We start from the raw sequence: 7,202 nt of genomic DNA on the forward strand, positions 1-7,202 counted from the left end.
ATGAAACGAAACAAAAGTTTTAATTCAATGCAAATAAATAAATGTTCGCATAAAAGAAATTCATGTCTTGATCTCTGATCAATTCCTCTGTATTGATCCTGATCAACCTGGGCTGTTTATTTGGAAAAAGAAAAAGCAAAAAAAGTTTTTTTTTAATTTAAAATGTGATTAAATTAGATTTTGTTTCAACATTGTGGAGAAAACACAAACCAAATAACGCAAAACGTCCAGAATGGTTTCCCGGTCGCGGTGTGACGTCACTAACCGTCTACATATGAGACTTTCACTCTAAAAGTTTCCTTCTTGGGTTTGTAAAACGCATTCTGATTTTTGTTTTTGTATATTCTTTGCACTTCCGTTGTTGGCGTTGAATGACGTCTGTAATGTCCGGTTTGGTTTGCAGTCTTTTTCTTTTCCAGAGAAACTTTATTAAAAACGACGCAGAGTCTCAGATGTTTTTACACACAGAGATGTACAAATATTCTTCCAGCTTAATGAACGAAGATGTTTTTTTTTATGTTTTAGGTAGAAGTGAAAAGTTTACACCATGTTTTATCTGAACGATGTTGGGAATTCGTTTTCATTTCGTTTTATAAGTTGTTGTTTTTAACCTCATGCAGCCACAACTGAACAGATGTTGACTTTATCTCAGCTACAAGCAATATAGACAGAATATAATATTAATATATCATCTGCCTCTGTTCGATCACATTTATCAATAAAAGTGCTATTTGTTGTTTTTATCATAGAAAGTGATTTCTGTTTTTAACACGATTACAATACACACACACACACGCACCATGCTGCCCAGATTCTAAAGCTTATTACTTTATAAAATAAATCCAAACGTGAGCTTTTCGCACACTTTTGTTGCCTTTGAACGCCTCCCGGGGTTCTTCAGGGTTCTCCGAACTTCGGTTTGGATCAAAAGGGTATATATATATGTTTCATGTTTATATTTTTGAAATAGAGATTGTTGGGTTTTATTCTGAGGGCGTCCGTGTCTCACATTCGGACCCACCAGGTTCCGGTGGTTCGTTCGGAAGACCCAAATAAGGCTATTCTGGTTCTGGTTTATTTACACCGGCAGTGATCAGAATCATAAACGGCCTCTAAACATTCAATGTTGGATCGATTAATCAGAGGCGGGGTTTATCAGGCCGGATCGCTGCGGCCTTCTCCTCATCAGGGCGGTCATTATTTCAGGTTAAACAGTCACGTGACGGATCTATCTCGCACGCGCGTGTGTGTGCATGTATACAAACGCACGCGCTTCATCTGAGTTTAAAATGAGAGAAATCTCTTTCGAAGCTAATTTTATGATTACTCATGCAGACAAACACAAAACAACAACAACAATAATATATTATTATTATTTATAAAAATATAAAAATAATAATATAAAATATAAATCATAAGATTATATTATTGTTGGAGGTAGACCAGGTCGGTAAAATATACCCGTAGCTCCACCCCTTGTTCGAGTTTATGCTGATATTAGGTTGTAGCCACGCCCCTTATTTGTTACCCAAATTAAAAGGTCTGAGTTCCGATGACCTCCCTCGTTGCTACATCATGTTAGCATCAGCAGCCAGCGATGACGTCACAAATGGGTGGTGTGAAATGATGAAACAAATACTCATAATAGTATTTTAATAATCTTTAATCTGCATTGGCGACGGTTGGACGTTTGTTTGTGTGAAGTTCTACCAAAAATGTGGGAGGAGCTTTGAAAGGTCAACCAATCATGTGGTGCTCCTCCTTTGTGACGCGCTGCCGGAGTGCTTCCTGGTTTGAACCGAGCGTCTCCTCGTCCGTCTGTCCTCCGTCGTGTTTGTCTGTCCTCTCCGGTGTCTTTCTGTCCGTCTTCGTCTCTGAAGCTTCCAGAAGCGAATTTAGGTCATCTTTTGTCAGGAGCTTGTTTTGGCATCACAGAGAGGAGCGGCCTCCGAGGAGGGGGGCGGGTACAGAGTGATGTCATATTTTGCCGAGCCATTGACGTCATACCAGTCCCGGCTCCAGATGCGTTACCATGGCGCCAGATGTGTAAATATCACAGGATGCAATGATTCCAGATTGTCCTTCACAGGGGGGGATCCCTCCCCATCCCAAACTCAGAGAGGCTCCGCCCCTCTGGCTGCTCTTTCCATCCAATCGTGTGACTCACCTGTTGCCAGGTAACCTCATTCCACCAGGTGTTTTCAGCTTCATTCGTGAAACAGCTTTGATCACATCCAGAGAACACCTGTCTGGATGAAAGCAGGCGTCTCTCGGACCAACGGGCCGCGTGACTGGTCTGATGGCGATGATGATGACGACGATGAACCATATGAGGAAGGCTCACACTCACTTCTGTTATCTATCATCTATTCAGTTAGCATCCAGCGGTAGTTAGCAGCTGCTAGCAGTTAGCAGCTAGTGCTAGTTAGCAGATGTTCACAGTTAGCTAGCGCAAGTTAGCAGCTGCCTCCAAGAAAAAGAAATGGAAGGCAAAGAGAAGCGTCACACGGCGCTCATGGACGCCCACGGCAACCAGAACAGGAACCAGAATCATCATCATCATCATCATCATCATCATTTGTGTGTACGTCCTCAGTCATCCAGGTCATGGTAAATCACGAAGAGCAAGAAAGACTGCCGGGGAGCATTAGCATTCATAAAGGAAATGCTAATCCTCCTGGGGAGTCTGATTGCCTTGGTGGTTTCGGCCCCTTCTTTGTTTTCTGCTGCAACAGGACTACAAGTATCTAAACTCTCGACTCGTCTCTCAGAACTGAAAAAGCCTCTTTGATGAAGGTCAAAGGTCTTCGATGAAACTTTATCTGACGTGAGACGCCTTCTATGGCCACGCCCCTTCGCCCTCCGGTAAATAAACAACCTGGTTGAAGCGCGTTAGCGTCGCTAATCGACTGGGACGGTTCCGCCAGCGCTCTGAGCGCCTTTGTTTTGAGGGTCGCGTGTTTTAAGTGAACCTTACGCCATTAAAAGCTTTCATCTTCAACACGCCAGACGTGACTTTGTTCTGAACGCCACTTCAGCCGGTTCCGTGCCTGTCAGCGTCAGTGGGTTCCGGTTCCAACGGTTCCGACACATCGGCTTGGTTTCTGCTGAAAACGGCGTGAATCGCTGGGCGGGGCCGATTTGATGCCTTTATTCCTTAAACGTAGCTCGGACTAGCGCTTGATGAATTTCAATAATTCGCAACGAAACACAAACGCTCGTTTCAAACAAGCAGCAGGATATAAAAAAAAAAAACAAGAGCCGTGACCCGGCGACCGCGCTCGCCCCGCCCGCCGGCGAAGATCGCGTGCAGAACCCTGGCAACCCAGAGCCAGCTGAAACACGCCCTAGCGACGTGACCTACCCTTCGCCAAACGGCACGGCGATGCGGGGGGCAGCCCCGACTCACGGAGCATGCTCAGTCGAGTTCGTGGCGTTTCGTGACTACGCTAATAGTCTGCACGGATCGCTGGGGCGCCGCGCCACGTCCAATTACAATTCCCTCCATCGTCCGCCATGTTCTTCATCCGTACTAGCGAGTGGCCCGCCAAGGTGTCGCTTTCCCACTTGACTCCGCCCCTGCTAACCTCAGTCAGAGCGACCCCCGTCCCCGTCCCCTCCCCCACATTTGTACACATTGCGTTTAAGCGGCTCGGAAGGCGGGGCGTTTCTTCCTCACCTTGTGGCTGTTTCGTGTACGGACGCTTTCATTTCGGTTTAACCAACTTCCTCCGTCGGACCTGAGCTCAGAGGCCGGGTGGAGGAATCCACCGATGCCCCCCCCCCCCCCCCAACCAGCTTCCATACATCCGATAACCCTTTTAAGAGGGGAAGGACGGCCGCCGATCCGGCTGATTTCACGGGATAATTGGAGAACAAACTCTCGCCTTTGTTGGTTTTGTTCAGGTTTAATCTGCGTTTCTGTCACTATCCTCGAAATTAAAGTCTCCGGCTTTACAAATGGGAGGTCAAAGGTCAGCGACCGGACCGGCAGTGGTGGGCAGAGTCCCGGGTTTGACGTTCCCTTTCCAGAGAAGTTCAAAGAGGCAAACGTTTCCGACGCGAGACGCCATTTGGGTTTCATTATTCCCAACTGACGGAATTCTATCCGGGAATGTTGAACAGTTTTCACCACTTTTACAAAACACATAAAAAAAAAGAGTTGAGGAGAGAAGTGAGACGGGATCGAATCCGTCCGTCCGTCCACGCAGGGATGGACAGGTTGGCAAAGCCGGGACAGACAGACCAGGAAAAGGAAGGAGACAGAAACGAGGAGAAAACATCAAGCCAGACGGACGGCTCGTCAGTCAGACGGACAGACGGACGGACGGGGGGGTGAACGGAACAGACGGGGGGGGAGAGACGAGATTAAAAAGGACATCGAGAAAAAAACAAACCGGCGACCGACAGACATCCGACCCGGAGACAGAAATAGGGATTCAAACCGGACGCCGTTTATCCACGTTTGGAATTATTGGGAACGCTTCTGCTCGCGTTCTCGACCACGATGGCGTGGGGAGTGAGACGTTCGCCTGATAACGTCTGATGTTGCCCCGGTAGCTTCAGAATTCCTGCTTTATTTCTTATTTTCCCGTATTTCCAGATTTCCCCGTACTAATATCCACAGTACGGCGTACTGCTAAGAAATATGGGAAAGCAGTATTAGTTGTTGTTGGATCAGAGGAACACACTGTCATCCGGTCGTCTGTTTCCTCTTTTGTGGGCGGAGTCTTGGAGACGCGGGTCACGGTTGCAGCTTTTTCTTCTGTCTTTCTTTTCCCTGTGGCGTCTCGCGTACCTGTGACTCTGTCAGTGGGCGTGGCCTTTTGCACACCTGTCCCTCATCAGCTTCATTAGCCCTGCCCCGTTTCCCCCTCCAGCTGAATTCCTCTGGACTTTAGTCCCGGTTGGAGTTCACGCTTCTTCTTCTTCTGGTGTTTTTCCATCATGTTTGGAGAATATAATGTCAGATTTGTCATGATTGGTTGAACTGTCCCTTTAAACTACGTTAGACTGCGTTTATGGTTTTTAGCATCAAGCAGGGAGAAACCAGAGATTGGGATACTCACGCACACACACACACACACACACACGCACGCGCGCACACACTCACACACACACACACACACACACTGTCGCCCTCATACATCTGGCAGGAGGGAAACCCCGACCAACAAACCCCCGCCATGCTTGATGAGGTGTGATGTAATCGGCGTAACGACACGGCGTGGGAAGCTGGAGGAGGATCGAAGCATATCGGGAGAGCAGCGGGAACGGAGACGAAGAAGAGGAAGAGGAGCCCCGGCCGGCTACCTTGACCTCTCGTCGGGGGTCGGGTGAGGAGGTTAAGCAAACAGGCCGTAGGATTTGACAATAATCCCGAGTGTTGTGCGGTTCTGATCCGGGGTCAGCCTGTAGCTGCTCTCATCAAACAACTCTGTTGTTCTAAGGGGGGTGGGAGGGAGTCTGGACCCCCCCCTCCTCACCCTCTCACCCCCTCACCCTCCAACGTCTTCATCACGTTCACTCGTAAAGGAAAGGAGAAGATAAACCGGGACTGTTCATTTCAAACTCTAGAAGTTGATTCAGTCCAATCTGGGATGAAAGTCGTCAATAAAGAGGAACAAAAAAAACTTTATTGTCACATACATTTATACACAGAACAATCTGACCCCTCCCTCGGGAGCTGAGGGCCGTGGGCTGAACCGTCTACAAACAGTCCAGGTTCACACAGTGAAGTCCAGTTTACACAGTGAAGTCCATTCTGGTCCAGGTTCACACAGTGAAGTCCAGTCCGGTCCAGGTTCACACAGTGAAGTCTAGTCCGGTCCAGGTTCACACAGTGAAACGGTCCAGTCCAGGCTCACACAGTGAAATGGTCCAGGTTCACACAGTGAAACGGTCCAGTCCAGGCTCACACAGTGAAATGGTCCAGGTTCACACAGTGAAACGGTCCAGATTCACACAGTGAAATGATCCAGGTTCACACAGTGAAACGGTCCAGATTCACACAGTGAAATGATCCAGGTTCACACAGCGAAACGGTCCAGGTTCACACAGTGAAGTCCAGTCCGGTCCAGGTCCACACAGTGAAGTCCAGACAGTGGATCATTTCGCGTCTTGGTTGCAGCAAAGGTTTGCGGTTGAAATGCAGCTGCACGCATTTCAAAGAGTTCGCCACATTTCCACCCCTCAGTCATCCGATATCAGCGAGTTGATGCTTGGAATACTTCCGGCCCGGATCCGACCCACATGCGTTCTTCCCGTTTTTCTTGTTGGTCCTTGAACTGGAAAAGACCAGCGGCAACGCCGCAGCACCGGACACGAAGACCTCGCCGTGACGCGGCTGAAATGTGAGCTGGGATCTTCGTCACGCAACTCCGACCGGACTAAACGTCACTAACGGTCCAGCTGGAGTCCCGCCAACATTTAGCCATGTTTCTGTTAGCGTAGCCGCATTCAGCTCGACCTCTGCTGCCGGTTCCCGCTCCTCTCTTTGTCTGGTTCTCTTTCTCTGTGCACCTGTTTTTGCGTCTTAGCATTGCTAGCTTTGACCTTTGCCCTCTGCTCTGTCCCCTCTCGGCCTTCTCTCCCCCTCCTCTGCTCTGTCTCTTTCACCGGAAAGATTCGGGTTTGGGTTCAGGTGTTGTTGTACAATGTTCTCGAGGTACTTTCAAAGTACTTTTACCCTGTTAGATACGAAATCCAAAGCCGATCTCTGACAGAAGATTTGAGAACTACGAGGACAAATTCCATAATTATGAGAATGGAGCTTCAAATGAGACGAGATTGTTTCTCATAATACAAATTCCTGACCTTGAACGACCTTTTCTCTCATCTCATTCTGATGCCTTTTACTCCAAAACAAAATCTGTGATGATGACATCATGTCCTAAAACGGCACGAGATGGAAAGACGCGAATCTCAAACACAAACAAGACAAATTCTCAGAAATGAGAACACACACACACGCACGCACACACACACACACACAGCCGCTGCTCCTTAGCTGGTTTGGCCTCTGTCCTGCTTCTACTCGTCTTCCTCATTTCCATGAAAGTGCCTTCACCCCTGGCTGTGCGTTGATGGTCTGTTAGGAACGAGGCCGCCATTACCGTCCTGACTGACCGACGGTCTCCTCGCTTTGATTTGAGCCAAAGCGGTTTGTCACATGTCGAGGTCACGTGATCAGACGTGAGGAG

This window comes from Brachionichthys hirsutus, chromosome 7 (genome assembly GCF_040956055.1).
Source record: "Brachionichthys hirsutus isolate HB-005 chromosome 7, CSIRO-AGI_Bhir_v1, whole genome shotgun sequence".
Taxonomy (NCBI): Eukaryota; Metazoa; Chordata; class Actinopteri; order Lophiiformes; family Brachionichthyidae; genus Brachionichthys; species Brachionichthys hirsutus.